The sequence below is a fragment of the Oncorhynchus masou genome, chromosome 25, assembly GCF_036934945.1.
Source record: "Oncorhynchus masou masou isolate Uvic2021 chromosome 25, UVic_Omas_1.1, whole genome shotgun sequence".
Classification (NCBI taxonomy): domain Eukaryota; kingdom Metazoa; phylum Chordata; class Actinopteri; order Salmoniformes; family Salmonidae; genus Oncorhynchus; species Oncorhynchus masou.
The window spans coordinates 17,840,931-17,856,507 of NC_088236.1; the positions used below are offsets into that span (position 1 = coordinate 17,840,931).

At 44.0% G+C, this 15,577-nt stretch overlaps 1 pseudogene; it reads left to right on the plus strand.

Annotated features, from left to right (window-relative positions):
* Positions 1-5,714: 5,714 nt before the first annotated feature.
* LOC135513595 (ELMO domain-containing protein 3-like) lies at positions 5,715-14,606 on the plus strand (annotated as a pseudogene).
* The last annotated feature ends 971 nt before the right edge of the window (positions 14,607-15,577 follow it).

Consider the following 15,577-nt stretch of genomic DNA (forward strand, 5'->3'; position numbering starts at 1 on the left):
AGAACTGCAACACTGTTTGGTTTTTAACACTGAACAGTTTCCCATGTGTATCAAGAATGGTCCACCACCCAAAGGATTCAACATGCGCCAGCATCTCTGTGGAACGCTTTTGATACTTTGTAGAATGAACAACGAATTGAGCCAGTTCTGAGGGCAAAATAGGGTGGCACAACTCAATACTGGAAGGTGTCAATGTTTTGTGCACTTCGCGTATATAATGTTGTGATATAGACAGTATATGAATGGAAAAGGTGTGCACAGCAGTAGTTAGGTAGGATGATCCTTGACTAGAATACAGTATATACATATGAAGTGGGTAAAACAGTATGTAAATATTATTAAAGTAACCAGTTTTTAATGACTATGTACATAGGGCAGCAGTCTCTACGGTGTAGGATTGAGTACTGGGTGGAAGCCGGCTAGGAACAGTAACTAAGGTTCAGGGCAGGGTACTGAGTGGAAGCCAGCTAGTGGTGACTATTTAACAGTCTCATGGCCTGGAGATAGTAGAAGCTGTTTTTCAGCCTCTCGTTCTCAGGTTTGATGCAGCTGTACTGTCTCCACCTTCTAGACGGTAACGGGGTTGAACAGGCTGTGACTCAGTTGGCTGAGGTTGTTGATGATCTTGGGCAGCAGGGTAGCCTAGTGGTTAGAGCGTTGGACTAGTAACCGGAAGGTTGCAAGTTCAAACCCCCGAACTGACTGTTCCTAGGCCGTCATTAAAAATTTGTTCTTAACTGACTTGACAAGTTAAATAAAGGTAAAATAAAAAATATTCTTGGCCTTCCTGTGACACCGGGTGCTGTAGATGTCCTGGCAAGCAGTTTGAGCCTGGCGATGTGTTGGGCTGACCGCATCACCCTCTGGAGTGCCCTGTGGTTGTGGGTGGTGCAATTGCCATACCAGTTGATGATACTGCCCGACAGGAAGCTGTCAATGGTGCATCTGTAGAAGTTTGAGAGGGTCTTCTTCACCACACTGTCTGTATGAATGGACCATTTCAGGTTGTCAGTGATGTGCACGCCGAGGAACTTGTAGCTTTTCACCCTCTCCACTGCGGCCCCGTCGATGTGGATGGGAGCTCTCTGCTGTCTCCTGAAGTCCATGATCAGATCCTTTGTTTTGTTGACATTGAGGTAGAGTTTGTTTTCCTGGCACCACTCCTCCAGGTTCCTCACCACCTCCCTGTAGGCTCTCGTCATTGTTGGTAATCAGGTCTGTTGTGTCGTCATCAAACTTAATGATGGTGTTGGAGACATAAGTGGCCACAGAGTCATGGGTGAACAGAATGTACAGTAGGGTCTGAGCACGCACCCTTGTGAGGCCCCCATGTTGAGGATCAGCGTGGCGGAGGTGTTGTTGCCTTCACCACCTGGGGTCAAGAAGTCCAGGGCGGGGTTCAGACCCAGGGCCCCGAGTTTAGTGATGAGCTTGGAGGGCATAGGGCATCTTACATAGGTATTCCTTTTGTCCAGATGAGATAGGGCAGTGCGATGGCAATTGCGTCATCCATGGATCTGTTGGGGCGGTATGCAAATTGTAGTGGGTCTAGGGTGTCGGGTAAGGTGGAGGTGATACGATCCTTAATTAGACTCTTAAAGCACCTCACGATGACAGAAGTGACTGCTACGGGGCGACAGTCATTTACTTCAGTTACCTTAGTTTTCTTGGGTACAGGAACAATGGTCGGCATCTTGAAGCAAGTGGGGACAACATACTGGGATAGGGAGAGATTGAATAGGTCTGCAAACACTCCAGCCAGCTGGTCTGCACAAGCTCTGAGGACTCGGCCTGGGATGCCGTCTGGGCCGGCAGACTTGCGAGGGTTAGGATGCTTAAATGTTTTACTCATGTTGGCAACAGAGAATGAGAGCTCACAGTCCTTGTGAGTGGTGGTGGCCGGTGTTGATGGCTCTGGGTTTTCCTTCAAAGCGGGCGAATAAGGTGTTTGGCTATTCTGGGAGTGAGGCGTCGGTGTCCGCAGCGTGGCTGGCTTTCCCTTTATATTCCGTGATTGTCTGGAGTCCCTGCCACATAAGTCTCATGTCTGAGCCGTTGAATTGCGACTCCCCTTTGTTCCTGTATTGTAGTTTGTAAGTTTTCGCTCCAACTCTAATCTAGCGCTCCCGCTTCTAATAATTAGCTGATTGATAAGGTGAATCAGGTTAGTTCAAAGAAAATCAAATCAAATGTTATTGGTTGTGGACACATATGTTGTTGATGTTATCGCAGTTGCAGCGAAATGCTTATGTTTCTAGCTCCAGCAGTGCAGTAACACCTAACAATACAACTGGGATTGTAGTGAAAACCTACAGGAGGGTAGCTCTCCAGGAACAGGGTTGGACAGCCCTGGTACTGTTCACATGATACATGGGAAGAGAATAAGAGACTAAACCTATTTCATGAGTAAAGAGGGAAGGGAATGTATGACCTCACAACACAGCCAAGTGATGATAAGTGAAGTAACTAAACAAAATAGACAAAAAAACAACGATCTGACTATCAAGTACACTCCATGACAAAGATGACAACCATGGTTCAATTCCATCTTCTGAAAATGCCTTTTCTATGTCCTCAATGGTAACGTAGCTCCCATGCCTCAGTCTGTTTCTCTGTGGCCGCCTGGCCGGCTAACCCTGATGCTGGATGGGATGGAGAGCACCAGTCTAACTATCTAGTGTACGTCACTCCAGCCCACCCATGTTCTACCACAATGATGTCAAAGGTTTACATAGCTGGCATGCCAGGCGGGATCTGGTCAGAGAGATGTTATTTCTCAGAGTACATGTCCACGCTGAGCCCTGTGAGCTGACCACACAGCCAGGGACTGTCAATCACCAGGAATAGCTGCTTTCCTACCAGCAGTTGCCCTTCGCCATTGGATAACTGTTAACACATTGGTGAACTAACCGCATGTAGAGCTTATCGTAAAAGTTTTGGCGAAATGTTGAAATATATTCAATTTGAGGTATTTCTACCCCTTAATATGTATTTAAAAGCAGAATAGCATGTGCTAAGTTAGTCAACTAATACAATGTGACTTGGTCCAAGTGTTGGACAGTTTTGTGATTTTCCCTTAAAGCTATGATTGGGTGGGGTTAACCTGAGTCTAGGGGCGTGTTCCTCTGCCAAGGCGCTGCTAACGCCTGCCAGATCTTACAACGCCTGGATAGGTATTTTACTTATCAGCAAACCAAATAATTTGTCAAAGCAATCTGTCAGTCGATGACGTGGCACGCAATCATTGGTTGATGCATGCAACATCTGAGCAGGGGAACGCAACCTCGATCTGTGACAATGTGAAATGGTCAATTTTTATTGTCATTTTTTATTACTGGCCAATCCACCACCACCCCTCTCCGAAGGACAAACATTTATTTGTTCAAAATACATTTTTGTTACAAATACATTTTTACATACATGGTACTTTTATACATAATATTCCATAACATATATGTATTTTATATACACATTTGGATTCATAGGATAAAAAAACAAACATTTGGATTCAAAGGATTTAAAAAACAACATTTGGATACATAGTGCTCAGACATGTCCAGTACACAGAATATATATTATTTTCAGTCACAACTACTACAGATTAAATCCACTCCTCAATTGCTCTCATCCCCATCCCACCTATCTCCATAGACCACCCTCTCTTGATGTCCTTGACCCATATAATGTATAACTGTGCTGTGATGTCATACATAGATTCTGAATCTTTCTAATCGCATATCATCAACAGATTGTAAGTTTAATTGTTTTGCTAAGTGTATTATTATGTTGTTGATTGATTGACTATGACTTTCCAGATCGCCCAACAGTGCTATTTGTAGGGTTAATTCATTTTAAATGCCAGATGTTTTTGAGGGGTTTGAAGGATGGACGATATGAAATGAAGGTCACTTCATTTTGACCTGTAGACCTTCAATAGGTCTACCATACAGCATCCTGCTATATCACAAAAAGGGCCTCAGTACACACACAAACACGTGGCAGGTAGCCTAGCGGTTAGAGCGTTGGGCCAGTAAGGTGGAACAAATCTGTTTATGTGTCCTTGAGGAAAGCACCTAACAATAAATACTCCAGGGTTGCCATTGATAATGGTAGACCCTGGCTATGACTCTCTGTGTGTGTCTCAGGGGGAATTGTGATATTTACATTTACATTTAAGTCATTTAGCAGACGCTCTTATCCAGAGCGACTTACAATGCAAAAAAAAAAAAAATCTGATGTTTATTATACACACTTATACATGTGTGAAACAAGACAAATATAAGCACCTATATATATTATCACACACACACACTTTATTTCTGGCCACTTTACAGGACAGGTGGATTATGGTTATATATGTTTTTATATTACCAGAAATTGCTAACAATACCACTTTTTTGCATTGTCCCGTACAATCAAGGTCCATTCTGGGAAACGTATCCCTGGGCTAGCTTTAACCATGACGTAATCGAAAAGGAACCAGCACAGGCAAAGCAGGAAACCACAATTCCCAGAATGCACTTGACGTTAACTGTGGAAAGGGGAAGGGAAACTGAGATTGGAGGGAGAGAAACTGAGGTAAAATCAATAGTATTAAATTATGATATAGACAATCGCTGTTGTTAGATGAATGTTTAAGAAACTGAGGGAAATCTAAAATATCAAAAAACGTTTTTTTAGTCTCCAGAAGGCCAGTAGCTACTGTAGTTAGTGATATGCTTGTGGAAACAGATTGCATGATTGTGGAAAAAGGCTAGCTGGATGACAGTTGTTGAGTTAGATAATAGCCAGTTGTCTGTCTTCGCACAAATTATATGCAACCAAAAGAAAACATGCATTCATGGTGTATGTAGATAAATAACAAGATTGACCTGACATTAAAAACAATGCTGGGATCTGTTAACAGTTAATGTTCTGTAGACTATCTAGCAGATAGCCTGCCAGCCCCGCTCAGTGGTCAGCCCACGTAGCTTCCTACAGCATACCGGTAGTTAGCTTAGCTATGTCAGTTACTGGGAACGTTAACCAAGTTTCAGATTGTACCTTAACGTTTTTCTTAAACTAACCACTTTTTTGTGTAGGGTGTGAGTTGATATTTGGCACTAGCTACAGTAGCTCACGTTGGCCATTAGTTGGATAACGATTCTATGTACTATAGCTAGATAATCATTCAATGAGTTTGGATACTTTCCCCAAAGAAAATAGAACGTCATTGATCAGTGTTTATGAACAATTGTAATTTCGTTTTTGGCATTATATTTATGAGCTACCCACCTTATTTTTTTCTGCCCCAAATTGCAGATATCCATGACAACCAGTTTGACATACCATGTCATGAGTGCCCCCTATTGGTTGGATCTTGTCAAGGAGAAGGCACACTTCACCAAGACTCACCCCACCTTAGTTTGAGCATTGTTCTATTGTGGATGTGAGGTGCCAACACTGAGTGTCAAAGCAATGAAGCAGCTGGGAAAGAGAGAGGCCACCCTAGATCAGCAGTGTCCATACCCAGCTCTACAGCCCCTCTAATGGGGCAGGATGCAAAACAAAATGTATTCAATGAGATCTACCTGTTGACGACTCTGGACCGAGAGAGCGAGAGGAAGGAAGGGGACATTTGACAAGTAGTATTTGTGGAAAGGGACACAGCAGACATGGGGGTCTTCCCAATACCTCTTCTGACTGCCTCGTTCTGGGGAAAAAGGCTTTAAAGGGTAGAACAGGGAATTACACACTCACACACAGACACACACACTCATGCCATGGAAGGGGACAGTGGTGTCACAGCACACACAGAGGTAGGTGGTTTAACCTTGCATAGCCTAACCTTTTAAAGGAGTTTAAACTGTGTGTAAACTATGTGATTGGCAGTCTCACCAGCTGTATACAATGAAATGGAACAGTATCAGTCAAATGCCAAATCAACATTTTGGCCTTGGTTGCAGTCTGTTTGATCTGTTCACGTTACCTGGATACTGGCTGTGTGATACCATCACAGGTGTAGACGGTTTGGGTGTGGTGGTATTCGATCAGATTGCACATAGACCTGTTACTGCAGCAAGTTTCCATCTGCTTCACAGTAAAACCTCCTAGTACTGTATACACATCTATTTCTCAGGTGCGCATGGCTGAGTTCCCTTTTGGGGGACCTAATTAACTGCAGGTATCTCTGTGTCTATCTATTGACACATCCTTAAAATGTGTGTTGTTTAGGGGACTTTCCCTCTCCCTTCTGTTTTTAATCGCCTTTGTTTTAGTGAGTGAAGGAGGAAGTAATGAAGCAGCTTCCCCTCTAGAGTGTTTACATGGGGAAATAAAAGGTGTCCACTAACAGTTCGCTCTCTGCTTAGCAATAATCTCCCTGCAGTGTCTACCTGTCTGTCTGCCCTGGCACTATGCCACCCTGCTCAGGTGAGAAGGCTACCGGCTGATCCTCTGCTGCATCTAATTCCACAGAGACGGTCCTGCACTCCTTTCTCTGGTGCTGTGTGTGTGTCTGAATCTGTGTCTGATGATGCCTCTTGTTATGTGCTGCCCCCCCCCCCCCCCCCTCAGGGTCTGAATGGTGTGTTCCATCATGAATGTAAAGAGACAGAGGAGCTAACCAATGGCCACTCCAACCACAAACCTGTGAGTACAACAACTGACCAGAGGATCCCGTTTAGAGATTTGTTTTTTACAATGTTTATTAAGAAGGAATTGTTGTATATACCTCTTGTGTTGTCAGCGTTATGGACTGGTAGTTTTTTAGTCCTGCTGTTCTATGCTGCATTATAGGGCTGGGAATTACCGGAGACCTCACCATACGATATTATCACAATACTTAGGTACCGATGCAATTTTATTGAGATTCTCTATGTATTGCGATTTGATGTTCCAAACATATTGCTAACTATATGTCTGCTGCAGAGAGACTAGAGACCGTGAGAAAACTAGTTTTAATCAGTCATGGAAATAAAAGTGCTGAAAACATGTTGACTCACTATTTAAGAGAATAAGCTATTGGATGAAAAATAAGGGAGTTTTGGCGCCGGTACAGCTGACTTGCGCTACCTACAGTTTGTTTTTAACAAACTGATACTTGGAGTCACATATAATATGATATCGTTCCCAAAATAATATTCTGATATGTAACTATGAACCCCCCCATCACTATTGCATTGTGTAACCTGTTAGTAAACCTGTTGTTTTGTGTTATGTAACCTGTTGTGTTTCTGTATTCCCAGGTGATGAATGGACTGATGCCAGGTCATAGTGTCAAAGAGCACGGCAACGGTAGTTCAGTGCTCAAATCTCTGCCAGTGAGTTGCTCTATACTGGCCCTCATGATGTAAAAAATGTGACCGAAACCATCCATCACAGCAACACTGTCACTGTTCTCTTTCTATTAGAGTGTCTGTGTTTACATATATTATATATTTTATTGTGATTCGTCTAGATTTCAGCTCTGAAGCAGAATGGCCTTCTGCAGTCCCTGGCAGCAGGAGGAAAGCAACCCAAGACAGAAAGTAAGACAAAGGAACAACCATATATCCTAGCTACCAGGCCTCCCTAGCACGTCCCCTCAGGAGCGAGGTTGGAGAGATGAGGGGGGGCAGTATATTATATGGTTACATATTATATGTCATGGTCTAGAACAGGGTTACCCCCCCCCAGGACTACACAACTGATTAAAATAACAAACTCATCATCCAGCTGATTATTTGAATCGGCTGTGTAGTGCTAGAGGGGGTCACCATATCAACATGGCTGAACGATTACTCCTCACCTGTGTATGTTGTTGCAGGTTAGCTGTGTCTGTGTTGTGTTCTCCTCACCTGTGGGTATTTTCAGGGGAGAGTGCGGATGTGGAGCAGGCTAGAGAGGAGTGGGAGGCTCTAGAGAGTATCCAGCCAGGTGAGTTGTTGTTAGGGGCAACATCTCCCTACTCCCTGGCTGCCTGAAAGCTGTACCTGTATTTCTCTTCCCCTGTCATTTGTGTGTCTGTATTCGTGTTTTATTTTTATACATAAGTCTGTAATGTCTTTGTTAATGTTTTAAATGTAAATTGTAAAGTATTTTTGTCTCTTAATGGGTTGGAACCTAAATCATTTTCGAATCATTCGTTCTGAACAGAACCATAATTTATTTCGTTCTGTTCCACTATTCTGACCTGCAAAATAAAGTTTTGAACCGGTTCGAACCCCAAAAATGTTTGTCATTCCTATTTTAACCTGTAAAATCCATATTTATTTTACATTTAGCTCATTAAATGACTTCACCAATCAGTGCGGCTAGAGCAGCTTGCTATGCTGCGTTCAAGTTAGTTGTTTCCATGCGTGGTGGACAGACAAGTGTAGGGAGCGAGATGCAATGTAAATGTTGCACATGGGGAGAGAGGGTGGAGGAGGAAGCTTGGCTCCACCCTCTCTCTATCGCTCCCCACCTGCAACATTTCCATTGCATCTCGCGCTCTACACTCGTTTGTCCAATTTATGTAAATAGCTTGCCTGCTCCATAGCAAGCTTTTCTATCTGAAGTAATTTAAAGTTGAGCTAAATGTTTAAAAAAAATACACACCTACTCATTCCAGGGTTTTTCTTCATTTGTATTGTTTTCTACATTGTAGAATAATAGTGAAGACATCAAAACTATGAAATAACACATGGAATCATGTAGAAACCAAAAAAGTGTTAAACAAATCAACATATATTTTGTTTGAGATTCTTCAAAGTAGCCACCCTTTGCCTTGGTGAGCACTTTGTACACTCTTGGCATTCTCTCAATCAACTTCACGAGGTAGTCACCTGGAATGCATTTCAATTAACAGGTGTGACTTATTAAAAGTACATTTGTGTAATTTCTTTCCTCAGTGTGTTTGAGCCAATATGTTGTGTTGTGACAAGGTAGGGGTGGTATACAGAAGATGGCCCTATTTGGTTAAAAAAACAAGTCATATTAAAGCAAGAACAGCTCAAATAAGCAAAGAGAAACGACAGTCCATCATTACTTTAAGAGATAAAGGTCAGTCAATCTGGAAAATTTCAAGAACTTTAAAAATTTCTTCAAGTGCAGTTGCAAAAACCATCAAGCGCTATGATGAAACTGTCTCTCATAAAGACCGCCACAGGACAGAAAGACCCAGGCTTACCTCTGTTGCAGAGGATAAATTCATTAAAGTTACCAGCATCAGAAATTGCAGCCCAAGTTCAAGTAACAGACACATCTCAACATCAGCTGTTCAGAGGAGACTGCGTGAATCAGGCCTTCATGGTCGAATTGCTGCAAAGAACACACTCCTAAAGGTCACCAAGAAGAAGAAGAGATTTGCTTGGGCCAAGAAACATGAGCAATGGACATGGAAATCCGTGGAAATCTGTCCTTTGGTTTGATCAGTCCAAATTTGAGATATTGGTTCCAACCACTGTGTCTTTGTGAGATGCAGAGTAGGTGAACGGATGATCTCTGCATGTGGTTCCCACCGTGAAGCATGGAGGCGGAGGTGTGATGGCGTGGGGGTGCTTTGCTGTTGACACTGTCTGTGATTTATTTAGAATTCAAGGCACACTTAACCAGCATGGCTACCACAGCATTCTGCAGCGATACGCCATCCCATCTGGTTTGCGCTTAGTGGGACTGTCATTTGTTTTTCAACAGGACAATGACCCAACACACCTCCAGACTGTGTAAGTTATATTTGACTAAGAAGGAGAGTGATGGAGTGCTGCATCAGATGACCAGGCCTCCACAATCACCTGACCTCAACTCAGTTGAGATGGTTTGGGATGAGTTGTACCACAGAGTGAAGGAAAAGCAGCCAACAAGTGCTCAGCATATGTGGGAACTCCTTCAAGTTTTGGAAAAGCATTTCAGGTGAAGCTTCTTGAGAGAAGGCTAAGTGTGCAAAGCTGTCATCAAGGCAAAGGGTGGCTACTTTGAAGAATCTAAAATAGATTTTGGTTACGACATGATTCCATATGTGTTATTTCATAGTTTTGATGTCTTCACTATTATTCTACAACGTAGAAAATAATTTTAAAAAAGAAAGAAAATCCCTGGAATGTGTGGGACTGGACTTCATAACGAAATGATTGGAAAATTATTTTAGTTCCAACCCCATGATCATAAATCCTCCATTCTATGTTGTATATGAGTCTGTTATTGACCTGTGTGTATCCAGTGGTCAGTGAGGAGTCCAGTCCCACCCCTCTCATCTCCTTTAACGAGGCTCTGCAGCACTTCCAGACTACAGACCTTGGAGAGCTGCTGGTAAGGTCCGTCTGTCTGTCTGTCTGTGTATGGGGGTTTGAGGACTACATTGTAGATTCTCTCTCTCTCACCATCAATTGAGAAAATTTTTCAGTTTCAGTTTGTATTTTGTCCCATATCTATCTCTGTAGAAGAAGATCCAGCCCACCATTCGCAGGACGGGTCTGGCCACTTTCACACACTTCCTGTTCGGCCCGCCGCGACTTCAGCGGGAACTACTGGAGGAGAGGGACCTGGTCTTTGCCATCGCACAGTGTAAGAGAGAGAGAGTGCGTGTGTGTGTGCGTGTTTAAGAGCGAGGGCGAGAGATGAGATTTGCAGACAATAAAAGATTGATTGTGTGTGTGTGTGTGTGTGTGTGTGTGTGTGTGTGTGTGTGTGTTCCTCTGTAGGTTCTCTGGATAACAGTCAGGCTGTACACCTGCGTGTTCTACAGACCATCTATAAGAGGCTGACAGGCAGTAAGCTGGACTGTCCTCGGTTCGGGACACACTGGGAGAATGTGGGCTTTCAGGGTGAGAGACGTCTCATGCATCATACCTTATTTCAGAGGTCACCAACCTTTTCTGAGTCGAGATCACTTTGAGTCAAAATGCAAGCCGAGATCTACCACTCAGATTTTCTTTTAATATGACTTAAAAAATGTAAGCCTATGCAACATTAGCCAATTAAAAACAGTTCTGTAGCAATGAGGATTGTGTAGTAAGCTATAGGCCCAATACATTATCACTGCATATTGGCTTGCCAATGTTGTACTTCTCAGACCATTTAGAAATTATACTTCAACATTTTTGGTATGATCACACTGGTAATAAATAATTTGTTGTAAATACATATATACACACTACCGTTAAAAGGTTTGGGGATCACTAAGAAATTGTTGTTTTTTAAAGAAAAGCACATTTTTTTCCCGTTAAAATAACATCAAATTGATCAGAAATACAGTGTAGACATTGTTAATGACTATTGTAGCTGGAAACGGCTGATTTTTAATGGAATATCTTCATAGGCCCATTATCAGCAACCATCACTCCTGTGTTCCAATTGCACGTTGTGTTACCTAAGTTTATCATTTTAAAAGGCTAATTGACCATTAGAAAACCATTTTTCAATGTTAGCACAGCTGAAAACTGTTGTCCTGATTTAAGAAGCAATACAACTTTCCTTCTTTAGACCAGTTGAGTATATGGAGCATCAGCATTTGTGGGTTCGATTACAGGCTCAAAATGGCAGAAACAAAGAACTTTCTTCTGAAACTCGTCAGAAATGAAGGCTACTCCAAGACTCCAGTCGCTAATAATAACAGCGTAAGCTTATCAGAACACTTCATTCATTGCAGCTGCAGTGCCAGTTGTAGCGTGAGTAGAAGTAGGGAGAACGCACATTTTATGACTTATAAAAGTCTTGGAACAAGGTGTTGACAGTGCTGAATAATAACAACTTAAACATGAACTCACTCATAAAAACAGCAGCTCTTGGCTGTTTTCATTGAGTCTGTCTCTAGTCATGGTTTTGATATCTCATAGTATCAACTTTGCTGTGCGCTCAAGGCTTCTTTTTACAGTCTATGGTGTGAGGAAACTGCAGAGGGCTGTTGAATCAATTGCACCTACTGCCAACAGCGCAAAGCTAATACAAAAATAGCAACATAAGGCTTTATTGTTAGGTTTTTTACAGAAATGTTTGGTAATCGAATAGGAATACCTCGTCAATCGACCAGTGGGTGACCACCGCTTTACTAGATGCCACGCTCACACAGAGATGAAAACCCTCTGGAGTCGATTGACGCACCGGCACATCAATTTAAATTAAATGTTAAAAAAAACATCTCCATTTAAGAGATATATCTGTTTTGTATTGGATGCGTTTCAATCCTCCACATCTGCCAGTGTCGCACTTCCGCATCTGTGGTGAAAGGTGGCAGAGCTGGAGCGGTGTTCGTCAGACCGTGAGACATCTGTGGTGAAAGGTGGCAGAGCTAGAGCGGTGTTCGTCAGACCGTGAGACATCTGTGGTGAAAGGTGGCAGAGCTAGAGCGGTGTTCGTCAGACCGTGAGACATCTGTGGTGAAAGGTGGCAGAGCTAGAGCGGTGTTCGTCAGACCGTGAGACATCTGTGGTGAAAGGTGGCAGAGCTAGAGCGGTGTTCGTCAGACCGTGAGACATCTGTGGTGAAAGGTGGCAGAGCTAGAGCGGTGTTCGTCAGACCGTGAGACATCTGTGGTGAAAGGTGGCAGAGCTAGAGCGGTGTTCGTCAGACCGTGAGACATCTGTGGTGAAAGGTGGCAGAGCTAGAGCGGTGTTCGTCAGACCGTGAGACATCTGTGGTGAAAGGTGGCAGAGCTAGAGCGGTGTTCGTCAGACCGTGAGACATCTGTGGTGAAAGGTGGCAGAGCTAGAGCGGTGTTCGTCAGACCGTGAGACATCTGTGGTGAAAGGTGGCAGAGCTAGAGCGGTGTTCGTCAGACCGTGAGACATCTGTGGTGAAAGGTGGCAGAGCTAGAGCGGTGTTCGTCAGACCGTGAGACATCTGTGGTGAAAGGTGGCAGAGCTAGAGCGGTGTTCGTCAGACCGTGAGACATCTGTGGTGAAAGGTGGCAGAGCTAGAGCGGTGTTCGTCAGACCGTGAGACATCTGTGGTGAAAGGTGGCAGAGCTGGAGCGCTGTTCGTCAGACCGTGAGACATCTGTGGTGAAAGGTGGCAGAGCTAGAGCGGTGTTCGTCAGACCGTGAGACATCTGTGGTGAAAGGTGGCAGAGCTAGAGCGGTGTTCGTCAGACCGTGAGACATCTGTGGTGAAAGGTGGCAGAGCTGGAGCGGTGTTCGTCAGACATCCTGAAAATCTGTCTTCTCACATAAAGTCTGTAGCGTCTGAACTGTTTGGCGTGAGACAAAACTATTATGCCCAGCCAATGGAAAGATGAGACTTTCATGAACATGATGTTCTCGGTGTTTTGCTCTACAACCCCCACAAGTGTCACCGGTGACGTGTCTGAAGGTAACAAATGGATGTATGAAGGGAGTTTTGTGCCTACCCAAAAAAGGGGTTAAATATATATTTTTTATATCCTTGATTTAGGGCAGACACTTCAAAACTTATAAAGTTTCTTATGATACATTGTTGTACTGTCCTTTTTTGCCATTAATGAATGTTATTCAATGTTTCTACAGGCTTTAATAGTAAAGGCCAAAATCAATATTTTATAAAAAAAATCATTTTTTAAATAAATCTTTTATACCTCAAGGGGTCCTAAAATTCCAAATCAAATAGCTAAGTGATCTAGTATGACCATCTTAAAACAATTCCATATGTCAGAGCTGGAGCGGTGTTCGTCAGACCTGAGCTTAGCACCCCACCTTCAACCCCAACGTTTTAGACTAAATCATTATTGATTACAGTTGAAAAGATTTATATTTTATAAAGAAATTAACAAAACACTGAAATGATAACGTGTGTGTCTGTGTATTTGTGTGTGTGTGCGGTGTTTTCTGTGTGAGACATCTGTGGTGGCACGGACCCAGCCACAGACCTCGTGGTACAGGTTTCCTGGGGCTGATGCATGCCTTGTACCTGGTAATGGACCCTGAGACGCTGCCTTTAGCCAGAGACATCTTGAAAGCTGTCCCAGCACCCCACACAGGTACATACACACACGGGCCACAAACTGTTCAGGTGAGGGCAATTTCAAAGAAGTGGGGACATTATTCAAGTACGCAATCACACATTTAATAGTCTATTTACAAATCTCTACTCTTTCTGCTCAATCTTTCTCTAGAACTTTCCTTTCTGTGTGATGTCCATCAATATGACCTGTATCGCCCTGCATGCACTCAGAGAAGAGGCCCTCTCCAAGTAAGTGTCCTGCCCTACTCCTCTACGACAGAGACAGACAGACAGACAGACAGACAGACATTGGCTTGACTGTCACTCACAAGAGCAAAACCTAATTTGTTTGTGTGTTCTTCTTTGTGTGGTGCTTCAGGGAGTGTAACCGTCGACAGCAGGTAGTGGGGGTGTTGAATGAGTTCTACGTTGCCACGTTCCTGCACCTCTACCAGCTGTGGAAGAGCCAGCAGAAGACCATCTCTGACTCCGAGACATCTGTCCTGAAAGGTAACTCACTTTGTTTGTACTCCAGGCTTAACCGAGTCCAGTTGTTAACATCCCTCTGGAACACAATCACTTCCCCACTGTGCCTCTGCTCCCCTCCAGAAGTTGAGCTGTTTGCCAAAAAGAACCCCAAGCAGATGCTGCGTCGACTGGACATCTTCTTGAGGGAGAGGAGGTCGTCAGACCGTGGACCCCATCTGTGGGCCCAGCGACCCTCACCCTGCCTGGGGGAGAGGGGCCAGGTCTGAGGGAACCAGGGGCAAGGAGATGCACTTCACTGGAGTGTGTGAGCTACCACTAAACATGGAGGGAGAGGCCAGGCTCATCTGACACACAGAGAGTCTGTGTGTACGGCTAGACTAGTCTGAGCTAGAAAGAGAGTGTGTTTGTGTCAGTTGTGTGTGTAGGGACCCCACCAAGCTTTGACCCACTCCCTGCGGTCCTTTTCCATTGATGCTGTAAAACTGCTGTCAGAACAGTTTGTATGGAGCCACTGACTCCTCTCCCAACAGAAGTACTTGTCGGTGTGGCATGGGACTGATGGATGAATAGAAGATGTCATTAAATAGAGAGAGAGAGAATGAAAGGTTAGCGTTTCAAGGACTGGTGTGGGTGCAGGCTTTGCTCCAGACAAGCAGTAGCACACCTGATTCTACTAATCATCCAATCATAGTTGGTTTATTGAGGCCAAATCAGAAGCTGCCAAACCCCAGGGCTTCTATCTGTCTGCAGCCCTAGTAGAGTTTTGGAAGGGTGTAGACATCTGTGGTGAAAGGTGGTCATTGACTGTCTTCTACTGTCAGCAGAACTGTGTGTGCGTGCACTTGGTATGGAGATTAAGGTGTGTGTTGGCTATAGGGAGTTGGAACAGTGAGGCCTGTGTTTCTGTATGTTGTCAGGTCGATATGTGTGTGTCTGGGTTCGGATGGTTCATGTTCCAGTGCAGGTTAAATAGGCTTGTGTGTGTGTGTGTGTGTGTGTGTGTCTGGTCTCGGATGGTTCCTGTCTGTCCCAGTGCAGGCTAAATAGGCTGATGTGTGTGTGTCTGGGCTCGGATGGTTCCTGTCTCAGTACCAGTGCAGGTTAAATAGGCTTGTGTGTGTGTGTGTGTGTCTGGTCTCGGATGGTTCCTGTCTGTCCCAGTGCAGGTTAAATAGGCTGATGTGTGTGTGTCTGGGCTCGGATGGTTTCTGTCTCAGTACCAGTGCAGGTTAAATAG